The following is a 23,745-nucleotide window of genomic DNA, read 5'->3' on the forward strand; positions in this document are numbered from 1 at the left end:
TCTCGGAGCAGCCGCTCCGGCACCCTCCCGGCACGCCTGCCCCATGGGAATGCGAGCGGGGTCTACGGTTAGCTTTAGGTAGCTGGGAGCGGGACACCAACGGGCTGCGAAGGAAGCAGGGACGTTCAGACAGCCTGGGGTTCGCGTTCCCTTCCAGCTCAGCGGTCTTTGGAGCTCCTCCTTCCCGGAGCTCTGATTTCTAAAGGGTTATCCAGAGTTCTGGCTCAGGCTTGAATGCTGAAGATTGCTCCCGGAGTTTCTCTCCAGGAAAAAGTTCGCGGGGACCTCGGGCTGCAGATGTTTCTCCCAATCCCTCTTTAGTCTACCCTCATGTAGGGCCGAGACCTACAGAGCCCTTCCCTTTCCATTTTGTTAGGTCACCGCCGGCTTCTATAATAAAGCTGCTTTATAACTGAGGACTGTGCTTGGGGTTAGCATGCTATTTTTATTTTGGATGTTGCCTCAATGGCAAAGTCATAAGACTCGAGTTCAAATCCAGGCCTCCTCTGCTCTCCCTGGGAAGAAAACACCCAGGCCATCCAGGTCTCCTAGGCCTTCATCTTGCTGGAACAATCCTGCGTTCCCCTAGCAAAAGTCCTCCCTAGAGCTCTCTTTGTCACATGAAACCAACCAGTGCAGAAGGGGCATCATTGAACAGAACTCAATTTTCCTAAGTGAGAACCCATGAAATACCTAAGGAGAAAAACAATAAAAGTCCCATTAATACTCCAATTCCTAAAACCTTTCAGAGAATAAATACCCAGGCAAGGCCTTGCTCAAAGTTCCCCAACGTGTTTAGGGCAACATAAGGCAGATATGTAGGCAAGATGAAGGCAGAGGGGATGGAAAAGTGACAGCACAGTCTTGGGAAAGTATGCATTTTTACTTTCTTATAAACTTTTTAATTGGTAAAAAAGCAGATGTCCAAACACCCCTTATTCATTCTCTGGATGAATCTCAAGTCTCAATGAAGAAAAGGCATATCGTGTGTCAAAGATTATAATCAACATTTCACTTTCTTTGGGTGGGTTATTATTTCTGAAATGTACTGAAAAATCAGCCAGGCGCAATGGCTCATGCCTGTAATCCCAGCACTTTGGGAGGCTGGGGCGGGCGGATCACCTTAGGTCAGGAGTTCAAGACCAGCCTGACGAACATGGTGAAAACCCATCTTTATTAAAAATACGAAATTAACAGGATGTGGTGGCCCATGCCTATAATCCCAGCTACTTCGGGGGCTGAGGCAGGAGAATCGCTTGAACCCGGGAGGCAGAGGTTGCAGTAAGCTGAGATCGCACCATTGCACTCCAGCCTGGGCAACAAGAGCAAAACTCCATCTCAAAAAAAAAAAAAAAAAAAAAAAAAAAAATTAGACCATCAAAATTTGTCTGCTTGGCACTGAGCACACCTTCAAACACTTATGTTGGCTTTCAAAGTTCTTGGATGGTCAAAAGACCAGTTGTTTACGGAGAGGGCAATTGAAAAGGTCATTAGCTAAGAACACCTTATCAGAGGGTATTTATGTAAAAGAATAAAAAATTCAGCATGTTGCAGCCTTCAGCAAAGGCTCAGGAAAATGCTGATAAAGGGGGAGGCAAGGTGCAACATTTTAAGTTTAATACTGTGTGCACCTGCGTGCAATTTATCTCTCCACCGCAAGATCCACAGGAAAAGATGAAACATACATTTTTAAAATGAGAAAATAAAATGAATTAAATAAATACGATGTTAGTAACCTTGATTATGTTTGGGTGGTAGAATTATATCTTCAATCTATGTTTTTAGAAATATGGGTGGTATCATTTTATATCACTACTTTATTATTACATTCTCTTTTACTATTTTATGGTGAAATATGTAATAAGGATATTGGATCTGATGTTAAGGAAACTTTGGCAAAATAACTTGTGCAAATATTCACTCAGTTCTCATCCTTGAAAGGAGATCAGAGAAGCCACCATACAAACTGACGACAGGTTTGAGTTCTGAAAAACAAGCCCTTATTATTTTGTCTTACTGGTATCAGGGGATGAACTGTGATTTTCCCTGAGTTGAGAGAGGAAGAGAATAAATATTCATGTCAACCACAGGTATTGACTTACCAGGGTGGTTTCTGCATATTGTTTAGGGGAAGGAGACAGACTCTGTCCTCCGGGTGGGGTGCCTTTAAGATGGTTCTGGCACACAGATCTCTTGCTTTATGCATGTAGAATTTGATCGTTGTGCCGAAGGTTGGGTTTCAGTTATGGATTGTCCATCTTTTATGGGATTTCTCAGTGGATGGATTGAGCAGTTGAGGATTCCACTCCCATCTGTGTAGGTCTGTGAAGAAAGCCAGTGCTCTGCCCATTCTGGGCCAGGGACAAATATTTCTGGTATATATTTGACATCCTGTTCACCATTCTTGTGTTTTTAGCACATTTCTGGTATGTGGGACTATTATAGCAGGTAATTAAAATAATTGGAAGAGATAAAAATAAAAAATGACAAGTTTTAGTAGCAATAACAACATGCCAACGTGAGTGAGAATAAACTTCTCTTTGAGGGATGCTTAAATTAGATGCATCTACATTTGTGGCCCTGGGAGCTATTTCATACATTTGGATGTTATTCTTGGGAGAAATCTCAGTTATTCCTGCCAAACAGGCAAGCAGTAAGCTTCATGAAGGACAAGAGTCATGGGGCGTCAGTCATAGACTACCTGGAGAATCCAAACCCAGGCATTCTTTCTTAGGATACCATTAGGCCTATGAGCTGCTGATTACTTAGTTGGATAAACAAATGCACTTTCAACAAGTATGAAACAATGCAGCATACGAGAGACATGGAGATCAGAAAGAAACCACTAAGTCCTGGGTTTCCTGGCTGATGCTTAGGAAGCAGTTGTTTGCTTCTCGTTTCCATCTCAAATGGTACACAGGCTCTGAATCAACAAAAAGAGCTATATATAACTTGCTCTAATATTAAGCAATGACAAGGATGGGGAGTTTATATGTTTTGGATTCATTCAGCAAATATTTAATGAGCACTTACTATATTCCAGATGGTGGACAAATAGGCAAAGCCATGGGCTTCTAGAAACTAAGTCTGTTTTCCTCTTTTACTTCCACATTTTCTCCCTTTTTCTGCCACAGGTCCCAGCCTCTTTACTTTTAAGCCTTCTTCCAATCATGACCTTAGAATTTCCAAGTGCTGAAATCCTATTCCAAAGGGAAAATTATACATTTCACCATTCTAAAATAGTCTAGCTGCGGGCAGAGATGGGCTAAAACCCAAGGCGGAGAGCCTGGTTTGACCCAGAATCAATAGAAAAAACAAGGGCTCAGCTGTCATGTAGACAAGCAGCCCTGCGGTAGCCCAATTCTCTCCTGTCGCCATTGGCAATTCCTCTACAATATCAGTTTCCTATCAAAGGGATAACTAGGGGTTTCTAGCTTCCAGGAGAAAGAAGGATGAAGGTGGCCAGAGGTACTGCTGCACGCGGTGGGTGCTGCTTGGGAGCCTCGTCCTGTGTCAAACATAGCTCCTAATGCTTTGTAATGCATGCATTTGCATTATTTAGCTCTTTGTTAATTTTACTCCCAAGAGTAATTCCAGAGGAAGGATTGTGGAGTTCTCTGCAAAAAGGAGAGCTTCAGGGAGGGGTACCATATGACAGCAACAGTGACCCACTAGGACTGGGCGAATGAACTAGGACTGGGATGGCCCCTCACACCCTTATGTGCATAGGAATCCCTTGGTGATCTTGTTAAAATGCAGATTCTGATTCCGCAGGGAGGGGCTTGAGTTTTGCATTCCTAACAAGCTTCCAAGGGATGCTGATGCTGTCAGTCTGGTCCACTGACCACAGGTGGAATAGCACAGCTTTAAAGACCTGTTTCTCTCATGGATCCTGTAGTCTGTCCCTAGCTGGGTGGTGATATATGACTTGATAAAATGAGAAGTACAGCTTCCTTTTCAGCTTCTGCAGGTTCCCTAGCGCATCTACGTCCTTCCCCTCTCAGCTGCTCTGAGCCACACCAACTCTTCTCACAGCCACAGTTCATGGTCCCCAGCCCACAGAAGTCAGAACTTGTCTGTGCAGCCCAAGCAATGTAGTGGTCCTCCCGCAAAGCAGAGCTGCCCACCCCCCATGTCCCCTGTGGTGCATTGTTAGCTCACCCCACACTCCCCCTCCTATGCTGTGTTTTCCGGAGACAGGGACCTCCCTGGTTGACAGGGTAGGAAAGGGGACCTGTGGCAATTATCAGCTCACAATGTGGAAACATCATTTTAAAAGTATATATATATATAAAAGCCAGACTGAGTAGTGTCAGCTGCAACCTCACTGCATCAGCAAACACTCACCAAGACTCTTTTAAATTTTCTCCTTAAGGAAGAGGCCCCAGAGAACACAGACTGATCGTGTCCAGTTGCCCACCTCTAGGGCTGGGCTGGCCCTGAAGGCTATGCAGGGCTTCCCACTCAAAAGAAAAAAGGGATAGGACCGACCTCTCCCAAGCATCCCCTGAACCTCTTCCTTGATCCCAATATGCATTTAAGAAACAAAATAGAAAGATCAAAAAGAAGGGAAAGTGAGGAAGAAATTCCTGCTTATTGAGTTTCAAATGAGATTTTCATGGTCCTCCTGGAAAAGACCTGAGTCTCTTGTGATGGCAACTGGAAATGGGAAATTTCCTCCACAAAATTTGGACTGACATTGAGTTGGCATTGCCTACCCATGCATGAGAAAATAACATTATTAGGAAAAATTAAAACTGAACCCATAGACTTCACAATTACCCCCTTTGTTAAGAAATACAACTGTTCTCCTTAGTGCACCACTCAATTTTTTCCCGACATATATAACAGAAAATGCTCAGAAATTAAAATTTGTGTCTCAAAGATGAGAATAATTTTTCAAATTAGGCCATTCCCTTAATGCTTATTTAATTTGCAATTTACATTCATAATTAGTGATAAGATAATTTTTCCCTTTGGGGGAATTTAAATGAAGCATTCATTCTGGAAAGGTTCCTTTCCTTCACATATGAACTGCTAAAAGAGACGGAAAATATTTCTTTCTGTGGGCAAATTTAAAAAATTCCTACCATATTTGTAAAGGCACATAAATAATTAATGTAGAAACACTAAAAAATTTAGACCAAGAATTAATCAATGTGTCCTTTTAAGGCAATGTGGATTGGGGATAATAAAACTGGTGAAAAATTATACTAAGCTGCTTTGAGATTTCTGGATGGAACCGGATATAACACGCAAACTTATTTTTCAGTTGTCCCTTTCACACCTGGCTACTAAATCACCCCATAGGTTGCCTCTGTTAGTCTAGAAGGTTGGAATATGTGATGCTGCCTGGGAATGAATTATACTATGTTATATGAAAAATTATGATGTAAGTGACACATAATATTCTCTGGAGGAGTCTACATGAATAAGTCTATACCTTTCAAAAGTTTAGGAGTTTAGATGTGCCATTTAAGTGTGAAATCTGGCAAATTCATTCTCCTAATTCTTCAAAATAAACTGCTAAGTAGATGCTAATGTTGAGAAACATGGGTCAGAGTCCCTTGGGGTGGGAGCTCTGATCTGACACTCACTACCCCCATTCTCATAGTTAAGTAGAAAGTGAAAAGAGACTGTTTTATCTCTACTCACCTGTTTTCTTTCATTCTTTTCTCCCTCTTAACATATTAAATTTAGAAATACAGAATTCTTTCTTCATGTACATTACCCAAGAGTTTCCTTTACCTACCCTCCTCCAAATGACTGAGCTCTCAAAGACTAGAGAGAAGTCAGGGTAGAGGCTAATATTTTCTTCAGACTTGATGATTCATGCAAGCCTTTTACGTAAGGGAGCTCACTTTGTTTTTGGGAAAACTGGGGTGAGGGACATTGATGGCTCACCCAACCCTTCTGATCACAATCTAGGCCCTCTGACCCAAATCTTGACCTGTTTTCATTTTATAATTTTCTTTTTTTTCCCAAAAGGCATTCCTTTAGTTAGATGGAGAAGTTATCAGAAACCTGGGAGAAAAGAAAATACTCAGAGGTAAAGTTTCCAGGTTATTGGAATAGTGTGCATTTGTACGTGTGTGTATGCATATATGTGTATGTATTTAATGTGTGTGTGTGCGCAGTTTATCTACAATATACCCAAGATCTTATTGCTAGTGAAATATAGTTAAATAAACAATAACCCAACTTTAATACATAGTATCGTCTAGCTATTATAAGCAGTGATATCTCTATGAAATAATATAAAAAGTATGATGATTTTATAATGAAGAGCTAAATAGTTGCAGGATATGAGTAATTTGATTTAAGTTTTATAAAAATAAACCCTGATTCTGTCACTGCATGGAAAAGGATTGAAGTTTACACATCAAACTATTAATAATGATACACCTAGAGCATGGGACTTAGGAGGATTGTGAGAGGATTTCCACATTTTACTTTATATCTTCCTTACATTGGACAATAATCTCTTTTGCTTTTGTCATAAAATAATTCTAAACAAACACTGATAAGTGCGGTCTTGGCCACCAGCTAGCTGACATGCTGCACATAATATTTCTGGTTCTTATTAATCAAAACAGACGCTTTTCTGCATCGTCTTTTAGAGAAAATGACCAGGCCCCCTCCCCTGCAGGAAAATAGTTCCTATTTATAAGAGGAAAAATTAAATTCGGAACACCCACAGGCCAGGAGAAGTTAGGTAGGAAAAAGAAACCACTAAGACTTAATAAATCTGACTTAATTTTTAAAAAAAGTGGTTGTCACGGGGCAGACCTAAAGAACCAGCTAGTACTTAAATTGCTGTGGCTCTTAATTGCTTATGGTCCTCAGGAAATGAAAGGATTGAAATGCAGGCTCTATGTGGCTTCACTTAATTAATATTTATGACTTCAGAAGAAAATTAAATAAGGCAAATGGTGTACTTTTAAACAGCCTGTGGTCATGGTTAGCAGGACTCACAACAAATTCAGAAGCAAGAAATGCAAGCACACTTTGGGCATGCGTGGTTTCAGTTTTCATTTTTTATGCCTGGTGATGCCTCTAATACCAACATCTTGGAACATTATGGTGATTGTTTTCACTTATCATGCTTTGCATGTTTCTTTGTCTTTGTGATTGGTTGTCTGAAGGAAGAGTTTCTTTTTCTGGGGGTGGAGAGATAGGGAGATGCACAAAGATGTTAGCTCTGGAAGCATCTATAATTTCTCAGTGGATGTTTTTAGGATGTATATCTGCCATTTACTGACTTTTTTGCCTTGTTTGATGATTTGAGTTTTTCCATTTTGAGAGCAGAGAGTTGATGAGATAGCATCAGTTCCTGTAATGAGGAATCTGGGCTATAAGTCTGTGTGATAATCAATGTTTATTGAATGGATGGATGGGTAGATGTGTGAGTGGATGGATGGGTGGATGGGAGAATAGAGCACAGATTCTACGTTACTTGCACTTAATAACCCAGTTTACCTGTGAGCACTGGTTTTGAAGAGATAGAATTAGATAATAACAAATCCTAGACAGAAGCTTTTCAAACTTCCATTCGTGACCCATTAATGTGTGTGACAGCAATTTACTTCATTACAAGTACTGGAAAATAAAATAATGGAATAGAAGTTCTCAGTGCATCTCACATAGTAAACAGAGTCTTGGAAAACCTCTGTTTCTGTTATAAATGTGTGTGTCTGCATCAGGATGGAAAATGCATTCCTTACTATGGGTTCTCATCTAGAAAGCCTAAGTGACCGTATACACTGGGAGCTGAGGGTCCATTAGCTCTCCTTGCAAGGAAGCTTCAGTTTTCTCATCTGGAAAAGGGGGATAATAGCAGAAGCCACCTCTTCAGACTAGGTAAGGATGACATGAGTGGAGGCTCATGGTGATGGCTTAGCCCAGGGTCTGGCATATTGAGAACATTTAATCAATGTTTTTTTTTTTTTTTTTCTCTCCTGTATCCTCTGCAGCTTCTCAGCATTAGAGCTGAGAAAGTTCTCAACATTTTACACAGAGAGATGCATTATACTATGTTTTATAATTTGTCCTCTCAACTCTTACTTAAAACAACCCTCTTAAAAAAATAAACACATTTGCTCAAAATGACACCACACATTTGAAAAGATTATTTCTCATCTCTATACATGATATAGTAGCTGTGCTGAGCTCTGGGCCAAAGACTGCTCCAGAATTAGAAAACATGTTCTACCCACTTGTGACTCTCCCTAGCCAAGAGCCAGACCTTGTCTTCAATTCCATGGCTTTCCCTTCGTTTGAAGGTGAAAGTCAGCATTTCACTTTTACTGCTGTTAATAACTCCCAACTTTTCCATATTTCCATTTTTTTCTAAACTCTTTACTACATGCTAACACTGCCTTCATTTTTTCTCTGCCCTCTTCCTGAGGTCGTTTGGTCCTAGAAGCCTCAGCTTCCAAATGTTTTTGCAGCCTCCCCATTACCCTCCCCGGTAACATGCTGTTCACCATTCCACTTTCTGATTTCCTTTTCTGTTCCTTTAGTAGTCTCTGCACTTCCCCTCCTCTCCCATCTGTAAAGCCATCTTTCTTCCAAGTGATGTTCTCCAGGTGACCTGAATCTGGCAGAAGCCTCCTCCATCCATCTTTTTAGAAGGACCCTCAGTTACCAGAGCCAGTCTGACACCCTCTTCCATACCAGCTGCTTCAGACCAGCCTGGGGGCCTGCTCTGGGGATGGAACCATTGTCAAGTTTCACCCATCAGCTAAACACATGCCACTTGGATTCATTGCAGGTAACCAAGAAAGTCATACTCTTTAAGCTCACCAACATAGTTACATAGTTCATAAAAAATATTGCTCCATTTTCCAAGGGACTTTCTTAGTTGACGAGTGGGAGCAGAGGTCCCCATGATCAGCAGCTGGTTTGCTCATTGCTGGGAAACACAGAAGACAGGTTGGTCACTGGACAGGGGGTGCAGAACCCAGCGCTGGAGTGCACAGAGGTAGGTTTTGAGAAGGAGAATGCACTTCTTAACTTTCCAATAGCATTACTCAGTATTTTCTTTTCCTTAAATAGTACTTTAGCTCACTTATCAGATTTCAACTTACTTTTACACACAAAAGTATGACTTGAGGTCTTCCCAGGTTCACACGTATAGAATGACCTTTTCTTTTCAGCTGCAGTGCAGTGTGTATATTCCATAGTTCTTTAGTCAGTCTATTACTATTGGTGTCTCAGGTGAGTTCCCCAGAAGCAGAGCCTGAGGAGAGGACTCCTGTGCATGAGAATTACCAAGTCAGTGTGCTTCCCAGAGAGTTCTGTAAGGGAGTGGGGAAGGCAGGGAAGCCCAGTGTGGGCCATTTCAGGCTATGCCCGGCAGAGAGGAGCTTCAGACTGGTCCTGAAGGGGAATCAGGTGTGTGAGTCAGGCTCAGGGCTGCACCCATCATTGGTTTAAGGGCCCTCCTGGGGGCAGGGGTCTCACACATCCCAGGCACGTGAAGCTGTCTATGAGAGTATACCAGGTGGCTCTGAGCACCCAAGAGCAGTCTATGATGAAGAGCTTGCAGGTGCAGAAGCTTGCTGAAAGCCCCACAGCAGATGGCCCTTTCCTTTTTAATTGCAGCCACAGTTGTGACAGGGGTGTGACCTAATGTTGGCCTTAGCTCTTATTTAAAGGCACGTTTGTTTATTTCCCAGAGAAGCTCAGCCAATATTCATTTGACAAACACCAAATCCCTAGTATGCTTCATAAGCTCACATCGCAGCTCATGGGGCAGCATGAATGTCCTCCAGGAGTTCACACAGCTGGGAGTAAACCAGAAATAGGTATGAACACAACAAAATTCATTATTGCAGCAGCAAGACTGTGCACCACTGAGATAATAGCAATTCACTCTTCCTTGGCTGGAAGGGAGGGTTGCTTCTTGCCTGAGGGGCTGATATTTAAGCCAAACACTGGAGGAAAAGAAAGTTTGCCAGGCTGAAAGTGACACAGGGCTCCTGGAGTTGGGGTTGGGGGGCAATGCCAGCACAAAGACAGGGGAGCAACTGGGCAGCGGGTGTTAGGGCAGGAGCTTCCTGGGAAGGGCAGCGAGAACAGCTCGGAGACAAGAAAGAATTGGTCTGAGGAGCTTTCAGGCTAGGGGGTTTGGACTTTTCTCTTGGGAATGGAGAGTCACAGAGTGTTCTGAGCAGGAGAGAAAAGCCCAGGATGGGTTTGCAACAGCTCCTCTCTCAGTAAGGTGGAGGGAAGTGAGATTGAAACCAGGATCACTACTCAGTAGACACTGAGGTGTCACTGGGCTTGTTGGTCTGCTGCTGGGAGTACAGACCACAAGCTGCCTTCAGCTGTCAGCCCTTTCAGGGGTCAACTCAACTGCAGAGAGCACTTCCCTTGAGGTCATGGTCTTTTCTAGGGTGGCCCAAATCCAGTCCTGTTGGATGAGAGTCTACAAGGGTCTGGCCATCTCGGCCAAACTCAGATAACTCTGAGAACTATACCAGCTCTGGGGCTCACCATACGGTTGGCCAAGGCTGCTTTGGGGACCAGATTCTCCCTCTGCTCACTCCTGCCTTCTTTCCGTCTCCCCAACCCCTGCCAATTGGCCCCACTGACTGTAAATACACCACATGCTAAACTCCAATTGAGAGGCTGCCTTTTTGGAGCCCAGCTGAGACAACCACTCAGGAGGCTGTAGCACTACCCCAATAGAGAGGATGGGTGTGGGAACATCCCCTCCAGTTTCCACACTCAGTGGAGACAGCTCAGTTCTGGCAGGAGAGATCTACCTCTCTGGTAGATCAGGCCTCTGATGGTTTCTCCAGAAAACTCCAAACCCACACAGACAGGAAAGTGTCAGGTAAAATGAAAACAAAACATGGGCTCAAAAGTTCTGTGTCTTAGTTTTGGCTCTCCCAGAAATCCACTCTGATGCAAAGATTTGAGTGCAAGCAGGTTATTTGGCCAGGAAATGCTGGTAGGGGAGTGAGGAGGTGAGAGAGGAAAGGGAAGGCAGCCAGGCAGGGGCCTGCCATCAGGCAGGTTGCTACTGTGGGCACTGGTACTTAACTCTGCTGGGACCTCTGGGAGCCAGAGTAGAACATGTGCCTCAGAGTTGTCCCTCGCAAGGGTAGGGGAGCTGAGGTATTTATGCACCAACTCGTCAGTCACTGACTGACAATGGCTGCTCAGGTGTCTTAATTCTCCAGGTACTTCCAGTCCTTTGTGGGTAGGATAGAGTTCTGCTGCTAGAAATTACCCTGAAGCACAAAGGTGCACATGGTGGCAGGTGGAAGGTAGGCATGTGGGATATACTTGGGGCTTGGATATTGTCTAAGTTTTAGTGTCTCCATTTCCTAATGGTAAGAGCTTAGAGGCCTCATCCATGCAGAGCTTCAGCTCTTTAGTCATCAAACAAGGATAATGATACATGTGTTTTAATTGTTGTGAGGTTTAAATGTGAATAATATCTTTAAGAATGGCTGAAGGGAGAGACCAGTAGACATATAATATTAATCACATTTCCTGAACTCCCAAACTGCATTCTCAAGTATGGCGAGGCCATGAGTCCCCTTCAACTCATTTAAGATAGAATCAACTTGGCCAGGTGTGGTGGCTCACGCCTGTAACCCCAGCACTTTGGGAGGCCGAGGTGGGTGGATCACGAGGTCAGGAGATCGAGACCATCCTGGCTAACACTGAGAAACCCCGTCTCTACTAAAAATACAAAAAATTAGCTGGTCGTGGGGGCGGGCGCCTGTAGTCCCAGCTACTTGGGAGGCTGAGGCAGGAGAATTGCATGAACCCAGGAGGTGGAGCTTGCAGTGAGCCGAGATCACACCACTGCACTCCAGTCGTGGGTGGTGAGTCACCTGCATTCACCAAAAGTGATATTCTGCCAACGACCTCTGGGCCTATTCAATGAGGTATTGGAAAGATATCTCAGCATTCAGAAATGTTTCTGCCCCATTTTTTAGGGATAACATTTAGGAACAGTGAGGTCAGTGTCACCTGGAGGGTCAGCAGCTGAATGCAGAGTGGAGAACGCTTCTTCCTCCCTCAGGATGCTCACTGAGCCCAATACTTCTTTTTTTTTTGAGGAGGAGTTTTTCTCTGTCACCTAGGCTTGAGTGCAGTGGCACAATCTTGGCTCACTGCAATCTCCACCTCTCAGGTTCAAATGATTCTCCTGCCTCAGCCTCTTGTGTAGCTGGGATTATAGGTGTGCCGCAATGCCTGGTTATTTATTTATTTATTTATTTATTTATTATTTTTTGAGACAGAGTTTCGCTCTTGTTGCCCAGGCTGGAGTACAATAGCGTGAGCTTGGCTCACCACAACCTCCAACTCCTGGGTTCAGGGGATTCTTCTGCCTCAGCCTCCTGAGTAGCTGGGATTACAGACATGTGCCACCATGCCCGGTTAATTTTTTTTTTTTGTATTTTTAGTAGAGACAGGGTTTCTCCAAGTTGGTCAGGCTGATCTCGAACTCCCAACCTCAGGTGATCTGCCCACCTTGGCCTCCCAAAGTGATGGGATTACAGGCATGAGCCATCGCACCTGGCCCCCAATTTTTGTATTTTTAGTAGAGATGGAGTTTCACTCACCACGTTGTCCAGGATAGTCTCGAACTTTTGACCTCAGGTGATCTGCCCGCTTTGTCATCCCAAAGTGCTGGGATTATAGGCATGAGCCATCGTGCCTGGCCAAGGCTTTTTAAAATTTAATTTAATTTTATTATTATTATCATTACTAGAAGGAGGCATATGGAAATGCCCAATTTGAACAGAAATTTTCTAGAACTATCCATTTCCATTGCTCAGTGGTGAAAGAGTCAGCTAGAGTATTGAGTAATGGTGAACTGTGTTCCCTATTAAATAGAAGGTAAGTGATTTCCCTGCTTTGAGTTTCCTGGTGTGGTGATTCACTTGCAGTGAATAGGGACTCCTGATAAGATACTACCATCACGGAAAATCTTCAAGGAAAGGCTAGATATCTAGCTCTTCCCTGAACACCAGAAGCAAGAAAAGGGACTATACCTGGGGGGCTCAAATAGACTACAGAGGAAAGCACTTATAATTTGACCAGAAGCACTTTTGTGCAAAATACCAGGACTGTGATAATTCCCACCATGTGTGAGAAGAGTCCTCCAGTTTTCAGGGCCATTGCTACAAAGTACTGGTGGAATTTCTCCTGTCCTTGTAAGAACTCTCACGCCTGAGTCTCAGATTTACTTTTAACCAAAAGCCTTTGATTTGATCCCCATGAGGCTAATGGGACCTTAAATCCATCACAAGACTCTTTGGAATTTATCTGGAGATTCCACCTTCTCTGTATTTCTAATCAGTCTCAATGGCTTTTTCTATAATAGAGTTTTATGTTCTAGTCATTAATCATTTTAATTTTTAAAATAGATAACATTTGAAATACTACTTCCCCTTTCCTAAGCTTCTTTCGGACAGCACTGAGTAAGTAAAGCCTTAACTATGCCCTCTGGTTGAAAAAAAAAAAAACCCACACATAAACCTGTTATGTTTCAGACTTTATGATCTGAGCATAAAAAGAGCTGAGCCTTTGATTCATATTCTATTCCATCACGAGTACAGCGGTACTGAAGGGATTTGCATGTTTAAAGGAGTGTTCAGAACAACCCATATAATGAATTCTCAAGGGTCTTCGCAGAGGAATTGCTATTCATCTCCACCATTGATGTCTGTGGCGGGGTCTGTGTTCTCTGGGGACATTGAGTGGATGCCAGTGCTCAGCAGCAGCCAGTCATAAGGCATCTGGGTAGAGGCCTCCATCTTGCTTGGACTTGGGAGGGTAGAGAGGGTAGGTTGAATGGCTTGCAGGCTGCACCAGCTGGTGGACAGGTGGTGTGTGCAGGTGTTGAGAGATAGGTGGTGAGGTTGGTTCCTTCCCTTAAACAATTTATTACGGAGCACCCCCTTTCCTAGGAGTCCAAAACCCAGAGGGATCCAATTTCCTGCTTTTAAGCTGGAAATTGCATGGATCACCACATTTTCTTGTGAGAAAAAATGTGAAGGCAACTGGCCTGGGAAGGAAACCTTTGGCCACCAGATTGGTAGGAAATTCTACATTACAATGTTCTAAGGTCTGTCTTTATTAAAACTGCAGCATATCCCAAGTACCTGGAAGGGTTATGGTTGAGTTTACTTAAAATTTGACAAGAAAAGGTGAAGGCACACCAGTCCTGCACGTTGAAAGCTCTGTTTCTCAAAGGGTTGTGTGAGAAGGAGCTGGGACTGGGCTGGGAAAAAAACTCAGCTTTGCTTTAGCTTGGTCTTACTCATCAACACCACCTTTTCCTTGCAACTGTGTCAACACAGTGGGCAGGACCTTCTCTGTTAGTCACTACCTTTGATGTCTGGGGAGCTCTGCTTCCCTATCCCCAAGGGTCTCTTATCAGCCCCCTACCAGGCATTCTTTTTCCTCAGGATTCTGTTAGTAATTGCTCCTCCCTGAGACTTCTCATCCAGCCTAACAGGTGGTCTAAACCAATGGTATTCACTGGTTGAAGAGAGAAATTGATGGATAGTAGTGGGAAAGAACATGACCTTTAGACTCAAGACCTTGATTTGAGTCTGATTCTGTCACTTATGAGCTGAGTAGCATTGGGCAGGTACTTAACCTCCCTAGGCCTCAGTTTCCTCATCTTCCTCAAACAAGATCATGCTTTCTCCTTCCTCCAGGCATCATGGAGATTAGATCTGCAATGCACGTGATGGTGACTCAGAGTGGGCCTGCTGTAGATATTAATTAGTACCCAGAACACTCAATATGGTTTCTCTGTATGTTGGCTATTGCAGGGTGTAGAGTAGCTGGATGGATCTTCACTTGATTTGGAAGTGGTCTGACTTACATCACATGCTGTGTGGTGCCTGAGAAGCTCCCTTAGGGAGGATCATGAAACAGATGTCATCCATGGCAGCTGCAGGCCTTGCCTTTAAACTCCCAAGCACTCACCTGTGCAGCCAGGTGCCTACTCCAGGAGGAGAAAAGGGTGCCAAGGGTGTATTTCTTTTGAGGGTGGTTAATGTTTCCTCCAGTAAAACTGGATCCTTAACTAGTTGTTATGTCATCAACATCATCATTATATGAAGGAAAATCCTAATATTTTAAGTTGATATCTTAGAGGGCAATCATATTCTCCCACAGAAAATTCCGAGTTACAGAGAAGACCAATTTTTCTAACTCAAGGCAAGCACTTTTTTTTTTTTTTTTTTTTTTTTTTTTTTTTTTTTTTTTAGTGGTTATTTCTAAAGAAAGAGAAACAAGCTTACTCTAGGCATTCTCCTTCTCAACAGCTTGGGAAAGACATTGGACATAGACTCAAATGACCCAGCTTTGCCCCAGCTCTGTCTCTTGGGAGCTGGGTGACTCTGAGTCAATTGGTTAATTTTACTGAGCCTCAGAAGCTTAACCTTTTAAAATAGAGTGAACACATCCGGTTGTCCAGAGACTGTGAAGGTGGCATGAGATCAGTGGAGGGTAGGAGCTTTGCCAGGCTTTGGTTGTCCCACAGCTTGGGGGACATGGACATAGGGAAGTACATGCTGAACAGGTCTCAGAATTCATCTCAAAAACCATAAACCTTACTGGGCATGGAAAGGGTTTGGTTCTTCCCAGGGGTTTGGTTCTTGCAGAGATACACATTTGTTGATGATGAATAGGAGAGCAAATTTTTATTATTGAAAATATTGAACCGGTGCCTTTGTCGCCTCATCAATAATATTCTCTTTCAACCCATCCACTGTGAAAGTGAAAGGGAATCCGTGAGGGACAGGTTGAGGAGTTTTTCCTAGATCCGTGCATTAGTGCCCAGGAGCCACCCGAAGGTCTTATTACACATTCTGAATCAGAAGGTCTGGAGTGAGGAGGGGAGAGCTGAGAGTCAGCATTTTTTACAAGCCCCCAGGTGATGCTAATCTCCTATTCCAAGGGCCACTCTTTGAGAGTCTAAGGCTAAGAACAAAATGCCTTTGACCTACTTTGAGCTTTAGTTTTCTCCTTCTTGAGCCCACAGCAGAGAAATAATCCTAAAACCAGGTTTTGGGGAAAGAGAAAAAAAAATTTAAACTCCCAAATCCTCCCTTACATATCCAGAATGAGGATTGACAGACTCAGACCCTAGAGGTTTTCCATGAGCCATGACAAGGGGAGGTTACAGGAGGCCATGTGAAAGCACTGCAGGCAACAAGAAGCAGATAGGAATATCTTCCTGATTTTTGAGAGGAGGGCCAGAGGAAGAAGGAGAGGAGTAGTTGGGGCCCAGGCTAGCTGTCCTTAGGGCCGATCTCAGGAAGAGGGAGGGTGGGGAAACACCTAGGAGGTATTTTGTGAGACTCAAGAGACACTTGAACACATGCTCCTGTTTCCCTCCCCAGCACGACACCCCAACACGGCAGCTCTACAACGGCAAGGACGGGCATGGGTTTGGGATGCGGGGTTTTGACACTGTGTGTTGTCTTCTTCACCTCCTCCATGGTGAGGAAGAGAGCCGGGCATTGCTATGGGCGTTGTGGGGGTGAGTGCAGTCCCTGAGGGATGAGGCCATCGTGCCTGCTGTGGGTTGGATCCTCAGTCCCCCTAAGGTGAAAGGGAGCCATGTGTGTGGACTCTCCCCCCAACAGTCCTGATCCAGGCCCATGCTCAACAGACACTTCAGCAAAAGGAACTCACATAGTTGTCCCCAAAGAACCAGGCAGAACCGGCACTCTGCAATGGCACCAGAGGATATTGTCTCGACCAGGGGAGGGGAGATGCTCTTTACCTGGGAGCCACAAATACAGGAGCTCTGCATAGGGACCAGGCCTCCCCTAACACCTGAAGGGACATAAGCATTTCCTGGAGGCACCTTGAAGAGGCACAAGAAGGATAAACAGCTATAGTGGAAGGTGGCTTTAGAATAGATAGCCTAAGAGGCTGACTGATGCGGCTTACACAGAGGAGGCTGTTTCTCTCCACAAGCCAGCTTGCGCAGCTTCCCCCAGTCATTACAGGGAAAAAAGTGGGAGGAACTTCAAAGCTGAGTCCAATTATAGGAAATAAAGAAGTCATTTTTTTCTTGGCACACGGGAACAGTGGTGTGGAATGTCAGTCCTGCTATAGTACCATTTAATCAATACACAAAACTAAATCTTACCACACTAAAATAAAACTGTTTAATTCATATGCTTTATACTATGCATTTTACCTAATAACCATGACAGTAAATGAGATATTTTATCATCTTTTAAGATTGAACATTGTGTTACACATATTTCCATATATTGTCTAGATTTCTTATTCTTTATTTTGTTATATTCAACCTTGTTAACATTTAGTGTGAAAAATGGCAAACGTGTTTATGTGTGAATGTGTATATTCATTTTGTATGTAATATATATGCTGTTATGTGCTTAGTTGTGTCCACCTAAAATTTATATGTTAAAGTCCTAACCCCCAGTACCCAAGAAGGTGACTGTATTTGGAGATAGATAGGACCTTCAAAGAGGTAACTAAGTTTAAATGAGGTCATTTAATGGATGGGGCCTATTTAATATTAGGATGCAGACACACACAGAGAGAAGAACATGTAAGATGTCCATCTGCAAGCCAAGGAGGCTTCAGGAGAAAGCAACCCTGCTCACACTTTGATCACAGACTTGTGGCCTCCAGAATGGTAAGAAAATACATTTCTGTTGTTTAAGCCTCCCAGGCTATGGTACTTTGTTATGGCAGCCCTAGCAATTGAATACAGAGAGTAATATACCTATTAGACATACATGTCAATGTTCCTTTTACAGGAAATGATGAACTCAGCAGTAATTTAATAAGAGATGACTTAGAATTGTAAATTCTTGCCCACTCATATGATGAATATTTATTGGGGACCTTCTGTGGATGAGCTGTGGCACACATGATCTGCTCCCTCACATGTACACCTATAAATTCACCCAACACATGGTGATTTGGGTTGCTAGATGAGAGGCAAGCAAATTGCTTTTGAGAGAGGAGGCTCAGTGAAGTGGCATTTAAGCTAGGTTTGGATGGGAGAGACAGAAAACATCCCATTTGGGAGGAATGCATGAGAAATAATATGGAGCAAAGACGTAGACATGTTCTGGAAATAGTGACTGGATAGTAGGGTGGGAATATGGACAGATCATAAGGGGAGGGTGAGAGATGGCCAGGGAGGTCAGGGACTGGCCATATTGTGCTGGACCTTGAAAGCCAGGCCCAAAATCCTTGTTTCTTTTTTAACAGGGAATGACGAGTAACAGAATTTTTCAAAGCTGGGAAGTCACATGATTAAAGTGGTAGATTAACCTGCTAGAAACATCTAGAATGTAGAGCGAGGGTGCACTAGAAATAGGAAAACAGATGGACTTTGCAGTAATCCAGATGCAAGGCAACTGAGAAGAGGGCAGGAACAGGAGGCGTCCAGGAGCCGGAGAAAAGAGGATGCTCGGGACCTGGCAGCTTCCTTTTCATCTCTAGGTAAATTAAATACTTTCCCACAGTTTGGTGCCCTTCATGGTGCTGCTACCTGCCAGGCTTGAGAGAGTGAGAAGCTGGAGGTCTCTGCCTTTTCTGTGGCTGCCCAGGACAAACCTCATTGGTTCTGCTGAATGAGCATCATTAGCGTATTTATACTAGAACTCAGTTCCAGATAGCAGCATTTGAGAATCAAGATAAGAGAGTGTTATTATTAGTGGGAAATCAGTGGGCCAGTGGAAGAGCTAGAATAGTGAATGACAATTGTCTTGCTGGTTACTCTCAGCATTGGCACAAAGGGATGTGGTGTTGGGCTAACTTAATTTACACTCAAATATTTTGTCCTCCCACTGGCTGAAGTTCCACTGCACAGAGATTATGCTTTGGGTCATGTGGCTCTCGTGAGGTGAATGTCCTTTATGAAGAACGAGAACTAAGACTCTCTAGGACCGGCTGGGATAAGGCCTTGGACGTGGTGTCTATCTGGTTCTAGCCCCTTGAGATGGAGCCATCTATTCCACATTAGCCTGTTCAAACAGGGCCTCCAGCATGCTGTCTTGGATTTACGCTAAAATTCTAATCTCTTGATGAAGATTTTGGTGGCTACAAATTGCTGCTCTTCCTCTGGGCACTGGAATGGATGGGTGTCCTGGTTTGGATTTTCTAGCTCAGCCCTAAAGAGGAAGAAGATGTCTGCTAAAGAAGAAGGCTTTGCCTGGAGTTTCTGGTGCTGGCAATTGTCTTGGGCCCAGTCTTGAACTAATAGGTTCAACTTTATCCCCTGGCCACAGGTATAAACTCAAGAGTGAACTCTTTATGCCATGTAAGCCACACAGGCTGCAGGTATTAGAAAAAGAGCTGCAGTACTCTTCTGAAAAGTCATCTCTGCTCTCCCTTCCTGAAGGTGGTGGAAGAAACTTGTAATCATGAGAGCTGCTGGGATCCATTTGCAACCCTGCATGATGCTGACCACACAGAAAGAAGACGAGAAAAACAGAATCCAGAGGCCTTGACGTTCTTACTGGGCCCCAGTATCAAAAACTCAAAATCTTCCCTACCTCTGGACTTCCAGTTATGTGATCCCTGAAAGGCATCCACGTGTGGCCTTTCCCAGTAAGGCTTTAGTTAGGTTAGCTAAAATGTTAGCAAAGTCTAATCTTATTGGCAGAAAAAAAATTGCCTTTTACTATGTTTGTACCTTTCAAAGACCTCATAGCCCAGCAGACTTCATAAATGCTGGTGAATTTCTTTCAAACCATTGTCAAATAAAACCTCCCATCTCCAATTAGCATAATGTCTCCATTCTGAAAGTCCAGGAGGCTTCTTTATTTTTTTATTCTAAAAATATCTATACCAGGATTGCAACAATTATGAGGACTACTAACAAGAAAAACTCCTGAAACTTTTGAGAACGGGATTTGCATTTGCAAAATGATTTGCAACCAAACCTGCCAGGTAGCACTTCACGGAAATCAAAAAATGGGTTTTGAATATCGAGATTATATTTTTTGGCATCCAAATTCGTAGTAAAATCACCTTTCTAGCTGTCTGCAGTAGATGTGACTAAACTCTCAGAATAGCTTCCACAAGTGCTGAATACTTTTGATAAAAGTCGATGTAGCTGGAACACAGTCACATTTGATTGACTTACCTTAATTCTCTAAATCAGCTTATTGCCCAAACAGCTCCTCAATTCGGGTGTCCCCATGCTGCGGCCACCTTCTCTAGTTGCCAGAGCCCGCTTCTCCACCCTAAATAACTGCGACTGCAGCAGAGGCATTTGGGTTGGTTTAAGACGGCAGTATATCCCCCTGTTTCTTCATTCAGGATTTCTTTCCTTCAAAGGAGACTTTGTGTTTCCCAAGTTTCCTTCTTCTGCTTGTATGAATCTAAAATGAATCTGAACTAAAAGTACTTGTTGAGTGGTTATGCTCCCAACTGTAATTTGGAGTCAAGGTATGAATATTTTATACTCAAAGAGTCACTGAAGATTTATAGGAGGCTTTTAAAAATAAAATGAATACACTCATTTTGTTGGCTCAGGTAGACTATAGCTGGGGGAAAACAAAAATACAGGATGAGCCCTCAATCATGAGTCTTTAAAAAATGAATCAGGATTTGTGTTTTGGGATAATCAGGAGTCCCTGTGGTGAGTACACAGTGTCCTTTGGAGGAAAGAAATACCAGCCTGAAGGAGAACCGGGAAACAAAAACAAAAGCCACCCAAATGCTCCAATCTCGTTTTAAACCAACCCAAATTCCAGAGGTGCAGTTTCAGAAGGGAGCTCTTCATACCCTGGCAGAAATTAGGTGTCAAGCTAGAGAGCCAGTATTCAGATGCCTGTGGCTTCCTTTCACTGCAAAAATAGATTTAAAAAATAATCCAGTCTTTGGCATATTTTCTCCGAGACGGAGAGACCTGAGTAGCCCCTTTGCTTTCGCTGTATGTTTGTGTTGCACTGAGCTGAGGGCTTTGTGAGCTCATAGGCTACTTCAAAAGCTGTTGAAAACAGTCAAAACAGAAACTGAATACATGTGAATTAAGCATTTCCTTTTTTATATAAATCTGTGAGTCTTTTTTTTTTAAATAACATCTATTGGTTTATATGGAGGGACCCCGTTAAGCAATTTTCACTGGATGCAGTTTCAGCTTGAAAGAACAAAAAGTAGAAGAAAAGTGTCTAGGCTCTTTTAACCTTCAAGCATGGCCACACTTAGGAGGATGATCACCTGAGAATCATAAGTTCTTTCCTGAAGACTCTGTAGAAGGACATTTGGATTACAAATCATTTTTGACATTCATCAAGTACTCAAATATATGTTTTAATTGTGCCTGATGCACATTGCTTCTTTTATAATGCACTAATCTTACTCTAAGCAAAGTATGTAGCAATTTTGAGATAAGGAAGGAAGTTTCTGAGCTTTCATGAGGTGGCTGCCAAGATCATGACCACCTGTGGGGTGCTGGGTACATTACCCTTGAGAAGATGCTCTGAAATGACATTGTTTCTTCTTTTCATTTATCGCAAAGGGTTTCATTCTTTATTTATTTATTTTTTTTAGTTAGAGTATCACTCTGTTGCCCAGGCTGAAGTGCAGTGGTATGATCATAGCTCACTGCAGCCTCAAACTCCTGGCCTCAATTGATCCTCCCACCTCAGCCTCCTGAGTTGCTGGGAATACAAGCACATGCCACCATGCCGGGGTAATTTTTTTTTTCTGATGGCGGAGAGACAGGGTCTTGCTATGTTGCCCAGGCTGGTCTCAAACTGCTGGTCTTTAGTTACCCTTCACCCTTACCATCACAAAGTATTGAGATTGCAGATGTGGGCCACCGCACCTGACCAAGGGCTTCATTCTTAATGTCTACCTTCTGTCCTGGATTCTGGATCCTTTGAATAGATTCCACCTGTGAGAAGCTTGAAAACATCAGATGTATGCAAATTAAAACCCTAGGTACTAGTTTTACCTGTTAAATTGGCAAAAATTCTAAAATTTGTTAACATGCAGTATTGGCCAAAGTTTCACTAAAAAATATGCCCTTGTAGCGGTATGGGAATAAAATCAGTACAGCTTTTATGGACAGATTGGTAGCCCATGCTTTGTCCCCACAATTCTGCTTCTAGTGTCTTCATCCTACAACTGTAGAAGTGAACAAAGATTTACATGTCACATTTATTGTCATAGCGAAAACATGGAAACATCATGCTAATCAGCAGGAGACTAGTTACATAAAGCATACTCATACAAAGGAATTTTAGCAGCCATGAAAAAGGATGACTAATTACAATGCGCAGGCACTGAGGGGTCTCCAAGACACAGTGTCACGAGAAAAGCAAAGGGCAGATATAGTTTATTCCTCTTTGTAGACAAAGGCACACATATGCTTAGATACATGCAGAAAATTTCCTGGAGGATAGAGAATAAATTATAACAACCGGTAATCTTTCAGGTGTGGAACTGACAACCTGAGGGGAGAGGAGGAAGAATTTGCTTTTTATTTTATAAACTTTTGTATGACTTTGTTTAAAAAAAATCATATTTGTATATTATCTTATTATAATCAGGGTTGTTTATTTATTTATTCATTTAAAATGGAGTCTTGTTCTATCACCCAGGCTAGAGCGTGGTGGCACAATCTCAGCTCACTGCAAACTCCCCCTCCCGGGTTTAAGTGATTCTCTTGCCTCAGCCTCCCAAGTAGCTGGGATTATGGGCGTGCTCCACCATGCCTGTCTAATTTTTGTATTTTTAGTAGACATGGGGTTTCACCATGTTGGCCGGGCTGGTCTGGAACTCCTGACCTCAAGTAGGCCACCCCCCTCAGCCTCCCAAAGTGCTGGGATTACAGGTGTGAGCCAGTGCACCCAGCCTAATTTTTCTTTGTAATAAGCAAAAAAATCCATCTGTGGCTGTGACTCTACATTTCCTGATTTAATCCACACTACTGGATTAGTGTGGTAAACAAGAGTTTACCACCTGGCCACTTCAGTCTCTCTGACAATCTCTTAAGCACGAGTGAGAAGTCTTAATTCTTAGCATTCCTGTGCTCAGGTCTTTCCTGTCATATCAAAAACATTACGTTATGTTCTATGAAACCCCCTGGGCTCCAGATCTCTTCCCTCCCAGTGATGCTTTCCTGGTTCTCTGGACGCTTTAGCAGTTGTATCAACCTTCGTGAATGCCATCGTATTCGTTTTCTATTGCTATATAACAAATTGCCATAAGCTCAGAGGCTTGAAACACACACATTTTTTTTTTTTTATATCATGGTTTCTGTGGTCAGGAATCCTGGCACAGCTTAGTAGGCCCTCTACCTCAGGACCCACAACAGGCCGGGTTCCAGGTGTTGTCTGGGGCTGGGATCTCACTGTAAGGCTCAGCCAGGGGAGGATCCACTTCCAAGCTCATGAGGCTGTTAGCAGAATTCAGTTCCTTGCCTTCTGTTGAATTGAGGGCCTCAGTCTCTAGCTGGGTTCTAGCTGGGCAAGGCCATCTCAGTTCCCTTCCACATGGGCCTACCAACATGGCCCCCAACATATCCCTTGCTAATTTACCAACACCAGCAAAGCAGAGAGTTGACCAGCAAGACCGATGTTCCAATTGTATATAATCTTGTGTGATTCATCTACCAGTTAGAAGCAAGTCACGAGTCTCACCCACACTCAAGGGGAGAGGATTATGTAAGGGCATAAATACCAGGAGGTGGGATAATTGGGGGGTCACCTTAGAATTAGCCATAGTCATGAAAGTTGTATGACA

At 43.2% G+C, this 23,745-nt stretch overlaps 1 long non-coding RNA gene across 1 annotated transcript; it reads right to left on the reverse strand.

Annotated features, from left to right (window-relative positions):
• Positions 1–425: 425 nt before the first annotated feature.
• Positions 426–20,306, reverse strand: LOC130541049 (uncharacterized). The gene is made up of 3 exons (XR_008955092.1): positions 20,135–20,306; positions 2,103–2,322; positions 426–693 (listed from the first exon to the last, which is right to left on the reverse strand). It is a non-coding gene; the product is annotated as an uncharacterized LOC130541049 (long non-coding RNA).
• Between the last annotated feature and the right edge of the window lie 3,439 nt (positions 20,307–23,745).

The sequence above is a fragment of the Pan paniscus genome, chromosome 21 (genome assembly GCF_029289425.2).
Source record: "Pan paniscus chromosome 21, NHGRI_mPanPan1-v2.0_pri, whole genome shotgun sequence".
Lineage (NCBI taxonomy): Eukaryota > Metazoa > Chordata > Mammalia > Primates > Hominidae > Pan > Pan paniscus.